Source organism: Aptenodytes patagonicus, chromosome Z (genome assembly GCF_965638725.1).
Source record: "Aptenodytes patagonicus chromosome Z, bAptPat1.pri.cur, whole genome shotgun sequence".
NCBI lineage: Eukaryota > Metazoa > Chordata > Aves > Sphenisciformes > Spheniscidae > Aptenodytes > Aptenodytes patagonicus.
In genome coordinates this window covers 29,035,151-29,054,425 of record NC_134982.1, presented here as the reverse complement: position 1 = coordinate 29,054,425, position 19,275 = coordinate 29,035,151, and positions in this window count along the sequence as shown.

Sequence of the window (19,275 nt, the reverse complement as noted above, 5' to 3'; positions counted from 1 at the left end):
TCTGCAACCCATGGGTTCATGGGGATACATGAGCAGGTTCATTGCTGAAATAAGAATCTCAGAATACAGTCCTTAGTAACTGGTGCAGTTGCTAACTTTTACTCAGCTGGCTTGTAATTTTGGTTTTATAGAAGCAAGCATGGTGAGAGTGGGAGTCCAGGACACAAAAAATAAAGAAACCGATCTTCCCTTGCTTGAACCTCTGCATTTTTGTTATTCTTCACAGAGCAATGTGATATCTTGGGGATGGAATGCCAGTCCCAGCCTTGAATCTCTCTTCTTTTCTCAGCTTCTGTCAACTGTGTTTCCTTAACATTATTTCAAGATCATTTAGGTATTTAATTCATTAGACTGCAAAATCCTGCTAGTCTAGCAGGGCATTTCCCAAGCCATTAGACATGTCTGTGTGTAAGTTCACACCCATTTGATGTGCCAGTTACAATTCACAATGATAAAGGTTTATTGGAGGCTTTTCAAATATATTCCATTAATCAGATTCAAGGCAAAATCTTTCTCAGCCTGTCTCGAATAGACTTTACAAACAGCACGTACCATGCAGCATTGTTCTCCACCAGGTAGGAAACATCTGATACAAAAAAAAGCTCATCAGCAAACGATGCTGTTACAAATGTTCCTCCACTGTGCTGAAGAGATAAAAAGCAGACTGTGGGGTTTTCAGGACCAGACCATCCCAGGTTACAATCTCTAGCCTCGACATTTTCACAGTATTTAATGAAGTTTTATCAGTACACTATGACTTAATCAATCTGACCTTTAGTAAGAGGTATAAAGATAAAAGCCTGTGTAGTTCTTCAACAATTAATCAGAGAGAATCAAAGGAAAGGACTTTTCAAAAAGAAAGAGACAGAATAACAAATTGTAACAGGCCAAGTATAGAAGAATCAGACAATTTTTCACCTGGAAAATTCCCCTGGAGGAGGCAGGTTAAAGAATTACCCAACCATTGAGGGAAAAGCACCATATCTTTCCACATACCTAAGATCTTTCTAAGACCACAGACTAGACACCGTTTTAATATCCTAAGCTTGACAGCAGGTCTAATGTCTTCAACACTGAAATATTGTTTTGAAAAAACAAAACAGAAACAACAACAACAAAAAACAAAAGCAGAGGATTCTACAGCTTACTTATTAATTTCATGAGACTTGTCACTTTCTAATTGCTTATGGTTTTGTATGGAGACCAGGAGGAGACTCAATCATCTCTCATCCATCCTTATCAGACTGTAGGCAAACCTGCCAAGTTTTGGTCACTGAAAGGAGTCAGATTTGAAAAATGCAACCTCTGAGTGATGGTTCAAATTTTCCATTTAAATGTACTGTGAATCTTCAGAGTTTTATGTGAGACTGCTTCAGATTGCAGGAAACTCAAGCCAAAAATGGGGAGACACACTGAAACTCAGTGAGACTTGGCAGTGCATTGACGCTGCTGGGACAGGAACAAAGGCTCAGCTAACAGCATATGCTATCTATTAAACGTTGTTCTTTGTGTGTGTAGACAGAGAGAGAGAGAGTGACAGAGGTAAGAACTCCAGCTCTCCCTTCTTGATTTCAGACAAACCTTTTGCCCAGATTATCTGATAGCTAAAGGAGTCTGGAGAGAGCTAGACATTCTGGAGAATCATTTCACAAAGCAAAGTTTTAATTTGGTGCTCTCTCTGCTTTGTAGGAAACTTGTTTATTGACCACAATCTAAACAAATTCATTAAAGCATAAGTGAAAGCAGGCACTATAGGAGCAATTGTCTGCCTTGTTATTGATGAAGAAACCTCTTTTTTTCAAGCCAGGATATCTTTTCTTGTTAGGAGACAGAAGATGTTTCCAATTAAGCAGTTCACCTGCATCCTAGAAATGTATGGGTAACCTAAATGGGAATGACAATGATTCCTCAGATCGTCCATGAAAATTATAATGGGTAGGCAAAGCCCTGGAAGAAAGCCATTGAGCTCAACAGTACTACAGCCAAGGATGCCCAACAATGAAGGGGATTTGACCCACTGTCCTTTTCTCAGGGATTAAAGTCCTCTCTCCAACTGTCAAACAAAAAGAGTTTAAGATATGTGTGACAACAGCAAAAAGCAAGCATGGTTTTGAAAAGAAAACCTACAAGCCTGGCCTAGTAGGAGGCAATAGTAAAACTACCGCTGATTTCAGTATTGCCAAGATTTCACCCTTAGTTTCAGAGGGTTAAGGCTTAGACAGTGGGGTAGTGACGCCGGTCTTGGCCTGCCTGATCAGTCCCTGAAAAGCCTCCTTTCTTCACCTTTGTCCCCTGGCCTTTTGAGAAGCACTACGGACACCAGTACAGCTACAAGAAAACTGGAAGGAGTGGCTGATACACCAGAGGGTTGTGCTGCCATCCAGAGGGATCCTGACAGGCTGGAGAAACGGGCTCACAGGAACCTCATGAAGTTCAACAAGGGGAAGTGCGAAGTCCTGCACCTGAGGAATAATAACCCTACGTACCAGTACATGCTGGGGCTGACCACCTGGAAAGCAGCTGTGCAGAAAAGGCCCTGGGGATTCTGGTGGACAATAATTTGCCCACTAGCCACCAATGCACCCTTGCAGCAAAGAAGACCAAAAGCATCCTGGGCTGCATTAGGAGAAGGATTGGCACCAGGTCGAGAGGGGTGATCCTTCCCTTTTACTCAGCACTGGTGAGACATATCTAGAGTATTGTGTTGGGTGCTGAGCTCCCCAGGATGAGAGAGACATGGAGCTACTGAAGCAAGTCCAGCAAAGGGCCACTAAGATGGTTAAGGGACTGGAGTATCTGATATAAAAGGGAGGCTGGGAGAGCTAGGAGTGTTCAGCCTGGAGAATAAAAGGCTCAGGAGGTGCCTTATCGATATCAATAAACATCTGAGGAGGGGAGTAAAGAAGAAGAAGCCAGACTCTTCTCAGTGGTGCCCAGTGACAAGACAAGAAACAGGAAATTCTATTTTAACAGAAGAAAAAATTACTTTAAGGTGGTCAAACACTGGAATGGGTTTCCCAGAAAGGCTGTGAGTTTCCATCCTTGGAGGTGTTCAAAACTCGACTTAAAATCACAGAATCATAGAACAGTTTGGGTTGGAAGGGACCATTAGTCATCTAGTCCACCCCCCCCACAATGAGCAGGCACATCTTCAACCAGACCAGGTTGCTCAGAGCCCCATCCAACCTGACCATGAGTGTTTCCAGGGATGGGGCCTCTACCACCTTCCTGGGCAACCTGTTCCAGTGTTTCACCATCTTCATCATAAAAATTTCTTTCCTTATATCTAGTCTAAATCTACCCTCTTTTACTTTAAAACCATTACCCCTCGTCCTGTTGCAACAGGCCCTACTAAAAATTCTTGACATGGTCCTGGGCAACCTGATCTCAGTAGCCCTGCTTTAGCATGGGGGTTGGACTATATGATCTCCAAAGGTCCCTTCCAACCTCAACCATTTTATGAACCCTTGCAAATTCAGTAGCTGCATCACCACTACCACATGCAGGCATCTCTGGGCTTGCTTGTCCAAGAGGCTGAGCAACTGACTCATGAGTTTGTCTTGTAAAAGGCTGACTTTTGGGAAAAGAGTTCTGCCAGGTGGCAAACTGAGTAGACCAGAGAGGAAGAAGTTCAATATAGCTATTGAGACATGTAGTAAGTTGTGACAGAGAGTCCAGAGTGCCCATAGAACTATTGTTCCATTTCTTTGGCAAAATTTGTGATTTTTTAAATATGATTTCCATACTGAAGTGAAAATGAAACTGCTGACTGTGTGCACAGGCGTTGTGCAGCAACACAGGCTACTGGGGACACAGGACATGATACCCTTTGATTTGGGTTGGAATTAGAATGAAATGCTACATGTCAGGACTTGGATTTGGTCTCGTCTAGACCATAGAAATACTCTGGAGGAGCCAGGTAGAAAGCATTTAATTTGGCATTTTATAAATGTTCCAGACAGAAGTTTTACGGAAACATTTCCCAAAATATCATTTTATTGGGGGAAAAAAATTCCAAGCAGTTCCAGTTAACATATAACTGTACCTCAGAAAAGGAGATGATAAGATTGACAAGCAACTGTTTAACTTCCTGTCTGGAGCAAGACAAAAGATAGACATCATCTCCAGTTATTGAATGAAATTACTCCACCAGCACGTCATCAAGAAATGCTTCTAGGTTTTTAATATAAACAAGTGTGTGTAGTTTATACCAGGACGTCAGACATGGTAAAGTAATCTTGAACAATTACTTGCTGCACTACATCTGCTAGAAATTTTTGTCCTTACTCACTTAGAAAACTCTGAGGATGCATCTCCACAGATGTCTGCTCTTAGTAGAGTACTTCAGCCCACACAACTCTTTACACAGCCAAGTCTAGATAAGGCTACCACGCATCCAGCTTTTCCAGATGTGGCCCCTTTTTGCATTCAGAAATGATGTTTTTCTCTAGGTTTTTGGATGCCTGATTGGATCACAGGCCACCATAGAGCTGAAAATCTTGGAGACTGAACCTACTGCCTATGCTGCGTGGATAGCCTATCAGTTATTGCCCCAGGTGGGCAGGCACACTAAGGCCAATGCCTCTAGACAGCACTGGACTCACCATGCACATCCACAGGTGTTTCTGCCATGGGATCCCCAATATGGCACCTTGGTACCTCAGCTCCTTCCAGTGCTTTAGTTACGTTGCTTATATATGGTGCAGGTCTTGCTCTTCCCCACCACAGCATGCAGTGGGAACACAGCTGCATTCAGTGTGAGAACTGATGTGGCCTATTCATTATAGTACCCTGCTTCAAAGTGTGCCTAAGTTATTCTCAGAAAAATTGTTCATAAAGGATGTTAAGAGTATAACCTGCCCACAGGGGTAAATTGCTTAACACGGTCATTTGGTTTATGCCTCAAATCACAAGATGTAAGCCCTTTTCAATTTCTTTTCTTGTCCAACAAAATCTTTCCATTCCCATTGCTTATGTAAATGTCTAACTCACCCATTATACATTACATAAATGGGGTTGTTTTACTGGTTGTAAATGTCTTGTTATTCAGTTTCATGTCCCCATGCTTTTGTTTTGTGGGAAAGGCAATCTTCCTTACAGCATTAATAATTTTGTACACTTCTGTCATGCTGTCACTTCTTTTTCCTCACTAACCTAAGCATCTCTATACTTTCCACGCTTTCCTTACATAAAAAAAAACCCCAAACCTTTTCTATTCTTCTAACCATTTTTTTCATGTATTTCCCTGGACCCTTAGTATTTCTGCAGTATTATTTTTGAGCTGGGTGACCAGGAAGGAACAGAGAGGACATGTCACTGGTTTATATAATTATATTATATTATTTTCAATATTGTTTTCTATCCTTTTCCTGCTACATTCTATCAGTTTGCCAACACTTTTGCTGCACACAGACCATATGGTTTGGCTAAGATGTCTGCTGTGACACTTTTTTTTCTGTATGGTTGTGATTAATTTAGAGCCAAGAAATATGTCATTCTGATTTTTCCTTCCAACTTGCATTAATTTGCCTTTGTCTGCAAGGAATTTAATCTACCATCAAGCCACCTAGCCTTCCATACTCCAGCAGAAGTTCCTCACAGACTTGTTTTACTTAGACTATCTGATCTTTGTCCATGTCATTTCCAAATCTTACCTCTTTACTGTGTCACTTATTTTCTAAGATCATTCCTAGTGAGGCTCTTTTCTTTCTTGAAAAGCAGAAATTTTATGCCTATTTCACAGTTTCTTTGAAATTGTCTGAATTAGCAGAAGCACCCCATGCAGTACCACAGACACAGTAACTTAGTGCGACAGCCTTTTTCCTGAAGTGAAAGAGAAACAACAGTCAGCACAAATTAAGCAATTGTGATACATTGACAAACCTTATGTTGCTTCAGCCCATAGAGTTTTAGACTCTGGTGCTGGTTTTCACATGAGGATGAGAATTTTCCCACCCTGTTCCTCAAAACAGGGGGGAAGATCTTTGTCCCCCAGCAGAAGAGAGACTGTGGGGTCCAGAAACAACGTCACACAGGATTGCCAGGAAGGATGTCACTCTCAGAGCTACAAAGTCCACAGGACTATTGCGAATGTGGCAGTATTAAATAAAAAAAGACTAATGTTTTATATTGCAAAGAGGAATTGTGGGCACACAGAAACTTAGAGACTGATGGCGGAGATGCAGAAACAAGAGACAAAGTCATATGTGGTGATAAGCAAGGGGCAGAGTGGTGAGAGAGGAAGGGAAGCTGCCGATCACTTGCATTTTATGGGTCCAGATGGGCTCGCTCCCTTCTGAGACATGCAACTGGAGTTTCTCAGTATTTCCTTGATTTTGATTTGCCTAAATAAGAAGTGATAAAATGGCTTTGTCCCTCCCAGTGTAAGCAGTGCATCCTACAGCTCACTCGCTTAGTCTAAAATCATAGAATCATAGAAGGTGATAGAATCATAGAAGGTGAGAGAGGAGGCAATCCCAAAGCAAGCTCCAGCTCCCGGCACTGCTCCGCTACCCCGAGCTCCTCTCCAAGCTCTCTGACTGTTCACACTAGCCTTTGCCTCTGTCTCTCAAGAGTGGGTGTTCCCAAATAGGGCTGGCCAGGCGGCAACAGGGGTAGGTAAATAGCAAGTCTTTGCATGGGTGTGGTAAGGAGCAACACAGACCTAATCTTTTTATTCCATGTGACAAATAAAATATACATTGTCATTCAGGTCTCCAGGATAATCGCTGGTTTTAGTGAAGTCTTGGTTAGGATTTTTCAAATTACATCCCATAACCTATTTCTGTCATTGGAGTAAATTCTGAAAAGCTTTTAGACTTCAGCAGAGCAAAGTTGCTTATCACTGAACATTATGATAATCTACCCATTGCAAACATTATTGCTAGAAGTTCATCACATCATTCCTTAATTCCTTTAAATCTCTGGATGTCTCCAGTCCCACCCTGAAGACTTTATTGCTGCTTCACATTTCTTCCATTTTACATTTTGACCTCTCAGACTCTGGCATATATTGCAACTCTGTTACTTGGAAAATAGTAGGTATTTCCCTGGTATATCAGCGATCGACTTTAGCAAATATTTTATCAGAGTTAGCATGAGAACAGAAAAACTGCAGTATCCAAATACTGTGATCACTTGCCTCTGCCCAAACCTCTTTAGCATCTGGGGGTAAAATATGTCTCTGTGTAATCTGTTTCCCATTGTGGTTTTAAAGGTCTGCAACATTTTTATAGGCTCAAGGACCAAAGAAACTCAAGACTAAACTGTGTTGGCTCACCCTGGGGTAACCCCTATAAATGACAAACAAATCAGCATTTCACAGTTAAAAAACAACACCAAGTGTTCTACAAAATCCCCCAGAAGTTTACTGCAGTGATGCTAACAATGCTAGACATTAAGGCAAGGAATTTCCTTTTTGCATTTCAAGAGAAAAAACACCACAGCTGTTTCGCAGTGGATCCCAGCCAAGTTGAAAAGGTCACTGACCCAGCCATGATGTAACACCAAATACTGCAAATGGTGACTCCCCCAACCAGCGTTTCTCCAGAGCGCTATCCAATAATAATTTTCACCCCACAAAGATGGTATGTATCTAGTGCACCTCTTGCACTAAAGCCTCACCTAAAAAGCATGGCAAGAGTCTTTGCTATTCTACTGGTTGAACTATCTGCAGCAAATGTTTGTTATCAGACTGGTAGGAATAGGGAAAATCTGTTCCTGAAAATAATGTACATTACCTTTAAGTACTGGGAAGTGTGAATGATTAAGAGAAAATACTATCTTAGCCTCAACTCTCATTGTATAATCTATGGTGTGCTTGATTAGAAACTGCAAGTGTAATAATTTCATATTCCCGGCAAAACATCAAAGTTACTACATAGCCTAAACAGGAAAGGCACAAGCCAGGGGCCAGAGGAGCTTTGAAGCTGTGACTCACATGATGGGGCAGTAATGGAGGCCCCATAAGTGAATGCGTGGGCAAAAACCTGTGTGCAGATCACCCTCTCTCCTCCAGTGGGGTGGGAGCTGCACCAGGTGGCCCAGGCAGCATTCTCATTTCCAAGATGTTGGAGAAAAACTGGAGGCCACGGAAGGTCCGAGCAGCAGGGGAAAGGTTACTGGGACAGCCGATAGCATTCGCACAAGCATCCCCCATCTGCACCAGACTGGCACCAGGGGGAACCCATGGAGAAGCAGCTTACTGTTAGGGGAAGCACCTGGGAAGCAGTGCTGGGAGCTGGTGGGAGGGGACAACCAGGCTAATGCCTCCTTCAACAGGACAGCGAAGAAAATCAGTCATCTGCAGTTATTTTCTCCTTGTTTACTAGGCAGTGAGAAAATATGACTGTATTGTTCACAGAATGAATATTTCCCAACTGATTTTCTTTTTTAGCATGTATTCATTTATACAGTGTGCATTTTGAAGGGTTAAATTATTGCACCCCTGGGCGGGCATCTACAGCCATGCATAAGACTACCTGGGACCTGCTGTTAGCTGTATGGCTAGATTCAAGCTGTTCAAGCCATTTAACATTACCTCATGCTTATCCTTAACTATTGCATGTGATAGTTTCTACTTCTACAGCACTGGTCCTCCATATACCCAGGCACAGGGATTTTTGGGGTGCAGCAGCAAGTGGGCAAGCAGGCATGTTTCAGAACTCACTGCAATACCCCAGTGTGCACAGAAGAGGAAGAAAACAACCACCTCCATAAAAGAATGCCTGGTTCTAGAAAGGCTAGTGCCTAACTGACCATGTTGTCATTGATAATAGCAAAGCAAAACAGCCATTATAATGTCCACATTTGCACATAGGGAGGGAGGCAAAATGTAAACGAAACTATATTTGCTGTCTTGAAGGGTTATTTCCAAATGTTCCCTCTCTGCTGCAAGCTAAACAAACCTTGTGTACCTTTGCACTTACTTCAGGTGTTCAATTTATTTCAAGTACATTCACATTGACTCTCCTTCCATACTCAAATGACAAAAGATTTTGAGGAGGAAGTGTGTGTTGGTAAACAGAATATGAAAAGCAAAAAGAAAAGAAGTACTTCTGTCTCATTACATCTGTCCTTCCTCTGTGTCCAAAGCACCTAGTTTGCCCAGAACACAGCTTTATGGGTCAGATGGCAATTTTTATTGTCTTTCTTATTTATGATGAATGAAGAAAGCCAAAAAGGAGTTTGTCTGCAAAATTTTCACATTAGAAACCCATGCTTTCTTGTCCTGAGTAAACACTATAAAGGTGGAAAGTCAGTGAGGGCACACTATAAGGACAGGATTGGAAAAAAGATCTGGAGAGACGTTTAAAGGGAAAAATGTCTTCAAGATTTAGCTGGCTATGAATCTAAATCTCATTTTTGACAGGTCTTGGGAATTCAGAACCTGTTCACGCTGACCACTACAGTGCTGAGCAGAGATGCCAAAATAGGTGTCAGCAGCCTGTCTGGGTACCAGCTGTGATAAAGCTCTGCTGACACAACACAAACACAGCTATGTGGATCTTCTCAGACCAACGCAGAGTAGAGGCAGAAGACTTCATGCCAGTGTGTGCCTGCCTATGTAAAGACAACCCAAGTCACTCAAATATTTTGGACATGATATCCTTCATTTCTGGAAAGCACTATGTATAGTTATATGCGTATACACAGGAAACATCCAGTAACTCACAAAGCTCTGAAGAAAGAGCATAATTGTCAATATTTAGGTCACCCACTTGATAATTCAGGTAGAAAACCATGGAATAAAAAACATCCACATGAAAAAAAAAGTTAAAACCAAACCGAAATACACTTTCAGGCCCTTATTATGTATGTCAGAAAAAACAACGCACAATTCCAGTGGGGAAAAAAAATCAATTTCATGTCATTCAAATGACTAACTTGTCACTTCATTGTGCAATTGGATTTTTTTCTGTTTGCTAGCTGCCCTGCTTTCTCAGGTACTTAACTTTTCTGAAGTTTACCTTTCCCACAGTTTGTCTATTAATAAACCTTGCTTAGTGACTGATTAGGAGCCACTTTGTCGTCATTCATGTTGCTGGATTTGAAGCTGAGAATCTAAAAGAAATCTACATAGATAATCCCTATCACATTTGACTCCTTTCTAATAACCAGTTAAAGAAGGAAAGACCACTAGATTACCTTTTTTTTTTTAAATTTTGTGTGCTATAGAGAATAACAATGGAACAGAAATATGTCACATTCTGAGAAATAAAAAGATCAATTGTTTTTTCTTTCAGATGGAGTAAAATTTTGGAATAAACACAGTCACTTTTCAAAAATATCCCTGCTTCACAGGGAAAACAAGTTTTGTGATTAGCAGTCTCACTTCAAACACTGATCTTTCCAATTCATGCATTTTTGTAAGCTGTAGGAATGCAGTTGTCCTTTTTGTGCTTCCTGGGCTTAAAATGACTGAAAAGACTTTGAAAGAGCCCACCTCTTTTCTGACGTTTCTGGTGGTGGAGGAGAGGCAAGCCCAGAGACTTCAGTGGAGTTACCTAGGGCTTTAAAAGGAGCTGATTGATCTCACTCTGGCAGTGCATACTGTCACTCAGTCCTGTGAAAAGGGAAACTCAAAGAAAACTGGTCAGAATTTTTGACAAAATATGTTTTTATGAGAAAATGCATCTCCAATAGACTTCCAGCAAGCCCCAAGCAGATTTCATGTTTCACCTCAGGAAGATTATGTCTGTGCAGGACGTGTGCTGCAGAGCAGCTCCACCATTATGGTCATGTAAAATGCAGTGATACCCAAGCTAGCTGGAAAGACAATGGCTCTGATACTCGAAGCAGCACTCCTGCAGCAGCACCTGGGTTATTAACTGTCCAGCTTGGAGCTCTGTGCTACCACCCACCATGCGACTGCTGCTCTAAAGATGCTAGTGAGCCTGAGCCTCTGTGCAGCAAGCAAAGGACATTGCAGGGCTTCCAGGGTCTGCAGCTCCAAAATAACCTTGCTACAGGAGCTATTGAAAGCTGGGGTCAATAGGACTCCTAAAACTTCCATGTTTCTTGTTTGGAGCCATCAGATCAGAAATCTTTGCATCTCGGGGAATGATGGCTGAGCTGGGGCATTTGAGCCTAGGGAATTCCAAAGTAAGACTCCTTTTGAAAAGAGACCTTTGGGTGATTTTTAAAATAATTTTTGTGGGAAATGTTCCTTCCCACATTCACTTTTTAAGCTAACAGTGAATATTTTCCCCCAAGAATTTCCATAAAATGGAAACTTTCAGCCAAAACTAGTGAAATGCTACCAAATCCATTTTTTATAATATTTACTGTACACAAATTAAAGTTACTGTCAAAGGTTAAGGCTGAGGAATATCCAGTCTTTCTTGCAAAAGGTTTTCTTTTGTTTCCAACACTTTGCATCTCAAAACCATTACCGGGAAAGAGTATTCGTGCCATTTTGAATACATAATGACTGTGTGCTATGCAGAGTACTGAGTGCCAAGAGGCTCCAGAACCAGCCCACCAGGAGACAGGAACCTGAACAGTAGAGAGGTATGAGGAATATTTGAGACCTCTCATGCTTTTATTTGCTCATTTGCTTTTCAAGTCTCAATCTTTTCAACAACTGCAACAAAACCCACTTATGCCCACATCAACTTTTCCCCTGCACGAACCTGGAAAAACCCTTCTCGCAATTGTCTCAGTTTCACCCCACTCCTGCTGGAAGATGCCTGATGGAAAACCCTGCAGTAGACAAGCCTGCCCATGGCCCGGCGCAGGTCCATGGGGTGCTTCTGCCCATCTGCAAAGTCAGCGAGGCCCCGTCTAGCCCTGCTCCGGAGGCAGTGCAGCTGGGCATGCCTGGCACTGTCCTTATGTCAATACTTCTTACTGCATATTAGCATGGCCATTGTTTCTAAACGTCTCTGAAGATGAAATTTCCAGCTCAGATGAACGGCTGACTGTAGCTGGCCACGTCATCACATCTTCTAAATTTTTCAGCCTCAGAGCCCCAAAGCAAAGCTTTGACAATGACATCCTTTATACCTGCAGGGATTCCAGCAGGCTGAATCCTCCCTTGAGCTGTCAAAGCTTTGGGTACTGCTTGTGAGCAGATAGGAAGCTGTCTCTGGATTGAAACATGGCAGCCATTTAAGGATACACAGCAGTAGCACAGAATAATTTGGCAAAGGAGGGTGGAAGAAATGCTGCATCCAATTGAAATGGCAGGAACATTCACAGGTAGGAAGAATGCAATTATCCAGGCTGGAAGCAGGCCAGGATGCCATTCATACTGCAGACTTGGCATTTCTCAAAATGAAAAAGCAGATGTGTTTGTGAACTTCTGTCAGGCATAGGTTTTGTTAATTAGATCTGTAAGAACTACTCTGACTTTGGTTCTTTTTTTTTTTTTTTTTTTTTTGGCAAATAAATGCAAGAAAACTGAAATGTCATTATATATAGGTAGATATATGCATATATATGTATATATACATATATTTATACACATCCATCTTTTGGTTCAGAACAGATTAATTTTCTGAAGTAGATAAAAGGGGGGAAAGTTGCTCTCTGGGACCTCATGATCATCTCTAGCCTCCAGTTGCAGGAGAGACCCCAGAGAGACAAAACATGAGAAGATATGCTGGAGGCAGCAATTTAGACTGGCAGGGTGATAGACTAGGTGATCATACACATTTTGCTACTTTTAACCTCTCAGAGGTAACAAAATAGCTACAAGGAGGGGGATGTTGTAGGAAAGACAGGCAGGAGGAGAAATGTAACTAATACACTGAGCAGAAGCAGGTGTACAGCCCTGCAAAGAGGCCAAATTCGTTTCCCCACTCTGCAGGTGACTTCTGCAAGATGTACCTGATGAATGCAGGTACACATCACTGTTGCTGGCTGGAGACTTTGTAATACGTAACACACACACAAAAACTTGCTCCCTATTCAAAATTCCTCTACTACCCACTTTTTTAAAAAGCCCTAACAATGGAAAATAGGGGGAAACAGACTTGCTGCACTGTCAGAAAAAACAAGAACAACAAGCACCACAACAACAACAAACCCCAAACCCAAAACACAGGAAGGTTTTTTATGTATTAATTTTTTTGGCAAGAAGTGAATAGAAACCACCTACATGGTAGAATATTGGCTTGCTTAGACACTAAGCAACAGAGCTGACCTGTTCCCTGTTCCCAGGAGTGGTGTGTTTTATGAGACTGAAGTGCCGTGAGACACTATAGCAACAGAAAACTGAAGTCAAATGTCTCAGTATAAGTCTCTCTCCAAGTCTCAGTGACTCAGATAACTACATTAATTGGTCTTCCTCCAGTGGCATGGGAAATTCAGGTGACTCTCTGCCACCCAACAGCTCAGTCCCTTCCGCTGATCATACAGATCATGCACTTTCTCCTTTGCAATGCAATGGTGTTCGGGATGAAAGCAAGCTCTGAGGGCAGTAATTCCTTCCACATGAAAAGAGAATTCTTCAAGCAGCACTAAAAGGCAAAGTCGCCACGGAAGATCCCATGTCCCTGACTTCACCTCTCCAATTAAGATTTCCGGATTTGCAGAGCAAACTAAAACACTCATTTACATTTTTTTCTCAGTGAAGAATGAGCTTTTTTGAGCCAGAACAAATTAAGTCAGGACATTTATCTTTTTCTCAAGTCTTATTTATACAGGTGTCTAGAAGTTGGACAAGTTCTTCGGTAAATAAAAATAAGAGAATTAAATAGCAGTAACAGTCTTATTCTTTCAGCCAGGGTCATTAGTTTGATTAGGCTGAACATGAACATAGGGAAAAAGCAGATATTTTATCTCTAAGCCACTCAAGCTAGCCCAGTTATTCTTGTAACTTGACATGAACAAATGCAGTAGTATGTCCAAATCCGGTGTTCCCACTTAAAACTGATGTTGAAAAATGGGGAATAGTTCAAAAGAGCTACATGACTCAGTGAATGAATGATCCATAAAACATGCCTGGTGGTGGGAAACTCGATACACTCAATCTATCTGCTTTATCTGAAAGCAAATCAAAAGAGAAAAGTCTGCGGGTAGCAGATGATTCTTTAATGAAGCAGAAGAAGGCAGAACGTGATTTCAGGGTGGGAAGTTCATCATGGTTGCAAAAGACAAAAAGTAAACATTTTTGACAGTAAGGGTAATTAGCACTGAAGCACCCCTCCAAGGACAGGTTTACCTGGTTCAGTGCAGAGCCTGTCAGACATTCCCAGGAGAGCTCCACAGACACCAGCTCATTTATATGTCTCAGTGCCAGGCCAGGATGCTCCCTCAGGTGCTGCAGTGCATTGACATGACACTGGACTAAGGCTCAGCAGCCTGGTTTCTTCTGGCTCTCGCAGTCTTTCTGCCCCCGCTGCTGAGCCTGGCTGGTCTTCAGTGCTGGGAGTGCCTCCACTCAGCTCTGCTTTGCACTGTGCAGGCGTAGCCTGAAGTTTTCAAGCCAAGATGGATGCTCTTTGAAATGGTACCAATACACAAGTCAGGCTGGGTTTTGCACTGAAGTAGTTTTCAGTTCAGGTTCATTTTGAAAAACAATGGTTCAGATTAGTTCTTGGTTCAAGCTCAGTCAAGATCTCTCATGAACACAGAGGCTCTGACTCACCATCTTTGCCGGTGATTTAACTGAGGATTTAACTGGAGATGATCTAACCCATCTGCAACTGCCAGTGTCTCTGTAGCAGGGGCAGCATGGCAGGGGGATGCATATGGTCACAGTGAGCCAGGGCCCCTGGGCTACCCAGTGAGGGCCAGTTCCTCCTCTTCCTCCGTCTCCCCCAGCCTTGTAACGCAGGAAAATCAAGTAGAGCCCCCAGCACTGTGCTGATTTCTATTTGATTCCCTCCCAAGGTGGCGAGAACTATTTGGGTCCACCATCAAAAATTAATACAATCTCTAGCTGCTTGGTGGATGTAAGCCTTGTATCTAAACAGGAAGAAAATCTGTTTGGAAACTATTGAGAAACCTAGTTATTTACACCAGGAAGCCAGGAGGTAGCCCGGCTGAGAGGACAGTGCACATTCCAACAGACGTGGGAGATTTGCAAGATTAACCACAGACTAAATTCTGTGTATACATCTCAGAGTATATAACTAGACTGAAATCATCCATTCATGTTTGTTTTCATCTAAGCAAAGTCAACAGATTAAAATACTCCTAACTGCTAAAGAGTCAGGGCTGGGTTCTAATTATCCTGAGATCGGATGTGGACCTAGCGGTTGTATGAAATGTTTCTCTCCCAAACGTGCAGTTTCCTTGGAAGCAGAACTGAAAATAAACTGCTTCAGATGCACAACCATTAATAAGAAGAATTTGTTCAGTTAGGTAAGTGCCTGGGACAGATTATGAACCACAGAATCGTTGAGGTTGGCAAGGACCTCTGGAGATCGTCTCATCCAATCCCCCTGCTCAAAGGAGGGTCAATTAGAGCAGGTTGCTCATGGCCATGTCCAGTTGGGTTTTGATTGTCTCTAAGGACTGAGACTCCACAACCTCTTTGGACAAGCTGTTCCAGTGTTTGACCACTCTCACAGTTAAGAAAAGGGTTTTTTTTCTTACCCTGAAATGGAATTTTCTGTATTTCAGTTAGTGCTTCTTGCTCTTGCCCTTGCCCTTTCACTGGATTCCACTGAGAAGGGTCTGCTTCTGATTAAAGACAGTAAGGAGACCACCACCTGAAGTATAGAATCATAGAATCATAGAATCATTAAGGTTGGAAAAGACCTCTAAGATCATTGAGTCCAACCGTCAACCCAACAGCACCATGCCCACTAAACCATCATCTGGTTTAGAGCAGTACTGTAGTAGGCTGGGGACAGCCACAGCACGGAAGAACCCTGCACTCAGGAGACCTGCCTTTTCCCCTCACTGACTTGGTGGACATCCACTCCACCCTCTCTTACAAAGCACCGTGAGACCTGTCCAGTGCCTGTTATATATTATTGTCAGGCAAAGCCTGTGGGAAAAGGTGATGATTTCTATCAAGCAGGTAGATATAGCTAAGAAAAAAAATCACAGATTTTAAACCACCAGTCCTTTTACAGGATTGTTCAAATTCTCATTAGAATTTGAAGTGCGTGGAAGATTTTGCCCTTACTATGCATTGCAACTGCTTAACTAATACCTGAGCCATTCACTGTAAAATATCTACAGCTTCTTCTTTTCCAACATAAAATTGTTTATTGTAAGAAAGCATGAAAGTTGTATTCAAAATAGAATAAAGGCACCAACATGTTATTCATGGAAAAATAATATGTTTGATCAGACTTGCAAGAACTAATTCTGGTTCAGTCCCATGGGCAACCTGAGCTTTCCAGTGCAACGCCTGTCCTTGTGGATGCTGGTATGTAGCATTTTTGTCTCTGGCAGCTGCGTGAGACTCAGAGTGCTAGAAGGATGGTAGAACTAGTTCACTTTGACTATTATGAAATGTAACATGGAAATCAACACAGAACACTGACATAATTTTTAGCCTTATTTGACATTGACTATATTCCTCTGTTCAGTTATATGAAATTGTATCTTAGATCTGTGTGTTATGCTGGCCCAGCCCTATATTTCTTGTTCAGGTAAATGGTATTGATTTCAATGGAAATTTTGTCTGAACTTTATCTTGAAGCAGAAAGGCTTTAATTCTGAGTATATGCAACCTAACGCAAAATCACCCACAGTTGAGCAGATGTCAGGTTAAATTTCAGTCATGATATATTCATTGGCATGATAACAGAATTTCCTGTTGATACCAGCACAAATCTTCTTCAGATCTGAAGCACTGGTATTAAAAAGAGTTCAAGCTTAAGAAGAAACATATGTCTCTGAAAGAAGGTGATTCCAGAATCCTATGGTGACTAAGTTTATTCTTTCTTTCTTTAATTTAATCCTGTTTCTTCATATACCTCTTCTCGTCAGAGTTAAACCCAGAAATACCAAGTAAGCCATGCCTGTCATGTAATCCCTCACTAATTCAGATCTTCAATAAATGGACCCGTCAGCAGAAAACTGTTCAGTCATGTTTGTCAATGCTAACAAACACATCTCAAGACATACCCTAAATGCAATTTCAGTTCAGTTCAGTGAGATGAACTGAGTGTGGTGTTGACCCTGGCTTATAGCCTGGAGACAAACTATGTGGATCTCAGAAGGTTTTGTCCAGCTCAGAGAAGCAGGCAAAGTACAAATTTCTTCAGACTTTGTCAGAATGTAGAGATTTGGAAATTGGGCTAGAAATCTCAGGAGAGCAAGTTTGCATGTATATGTTTTGGCAACAGTCTGGAAGAAATATAGGAAGAGAATTGTCTGCCATGGGGCAGTTCAGCATTTCCACTTCCCATCTCCAAAACGGCAAAGATGCCCAGAGATGCTAAAATGGAGCAGCTGACCCCAGTTGCCCGAGTTACAAAAGGCATACAAAATAGACTTGCCTGTCTTATGGTACACAGGCAAGACACCCCATTGAACTCAAGACATGATTTATGTAAAAGCTGTTTACAAGACTGAAGCATAAATGCCTGATCTTATCAATTGTTCCTCCAGGCCTGAACATCTTAACTTCAATCAGCCAGGAGCAGAGGTTTGACTGTTGGGGTACAGGCTTCTGACTTTAAACAGAATATAGACTAACTCATAATCATGACTGGGGATTTCAGGCAGAGGAGAACAAGTTAACAAAATAGAGAGAAATTATTACAATAGGCCAAGCAAGATATAGTACTATACCTACTAAAGGAGCCTGGCTTCTGCAGATTGGTGTTTATTTATTATTGGTGTTTATTCCCAAGCCTCTTATCATTTGCAGACTTTTCAGCCTTCAATTAGAAGCCTGACCCCCACATACAGAAATGCATAAGGGGGCAGCCCCAGATGTCAGGGAGCTCCTAAGCTAAGCAGGAAATAGCAAGGCGAGGAAGAGAGTCTGACACCAATGCCTCAAAAGCAATCGGTACCCGACCCCTTCCATTTGGACTCAGAGCCGGGAGCTGTGGCTGGAGCCTAGACTGGACTGGTCCTTTTCAGCAAACAAACACGAGAAAAGCCTTGGCTGGAGTCCCACTCCTGCTGCTGACTTTCCTGGTGGCTTAATGCTCTTGCTCTGGGGAACTCAGTTGAACTCCTGCTCTGCCTGCCTGAAGTAGAAATATGGACTCTGCTTTCTCTCTCCCACTCTCAGCTGCATTTTCTGTTCTGCATGAGCAGCATGGCCTGGCTATTTTGTGCAAAAGCCAGTCTAGTAGGCAAGTTTCAAAGACACTGAAGAAGGCAGGGAGAATGTCTGGCAGGCAGGGCAAGAGGGGGACACTTTGTGAGCTACCCTGCAGGACTGACTGATTGCACATATACTCAGTGTGTGGCAAACATGTAAGCACCCTGGAGATTTTACTGGGAGAAATAAAAGAGCTGAGGAAATTTGGCTTCTTCTCAAGCTAGGCAGCAGCTGAACAGGAGGCTGAAGAATCAAAATGTTGGACACAATTAAAGTGTCAGTCTCTGTGAATGTGGCTACTGGTGCCTAGAAAGAGATTAATTGAAATCTGCATATCAGACGTACACTGGAAGAAAGGTGCTTTCAGTTCAGAGTAGGATTTAGCAACTGTGCATAGTCAAAGAAATGTTAACAGACTGCAAATATTTTTTGAATTATATTTTAATTATACTGGTGATGCTACTGTAGGTATTAGTGAAAATGCAAAGCACATGGTTTAGAGCAACAATAGAAAAGGCATGTCTTGTGAGTGAGACGGGGTCATATTCTATCAGTAAAAGTACAAATATGTACTTACATACAAATATGGGTATTTTTTGAGAGTCAGAAAAAGCTTGCATACTTGACACTGAAAAAGAAACTAGCTTGCATTAAAATGTAGCTTGGGCAAAAGAAATAAATTTTTTTACATATTTTATACTCCTTCTGTGAGCAGATTACAATACAGTGAACCTCTTAATAGTTTTAAGATAAACTAATCGTCAAGTTATTTTTACATTTTGCACATGATGCTAATCGTGTTTGTAGCTTTATGGTGCTGAGTACAATGACTTTTTTATTTCTAGAATTCAAGTAATGCTTTTATAAACTTGTCTCATGCTTATTTTTTTATAAAGCTGCACAGAAAGGTCAAAGAAAGGGTTGTCTTTTATATTGTGACAGCCCCCAGCGGGTTAAAGAATAAAAGTGGTTTATAAATAAAAGCCTTTTTCATCTGTCCTTTGATCCCCTCCACAACAAAACCTCCTTGCAAGTATTTTGCTTGACATAGTAATAATTTCTTACAAGTTTCAAAATATCTGCAAGAC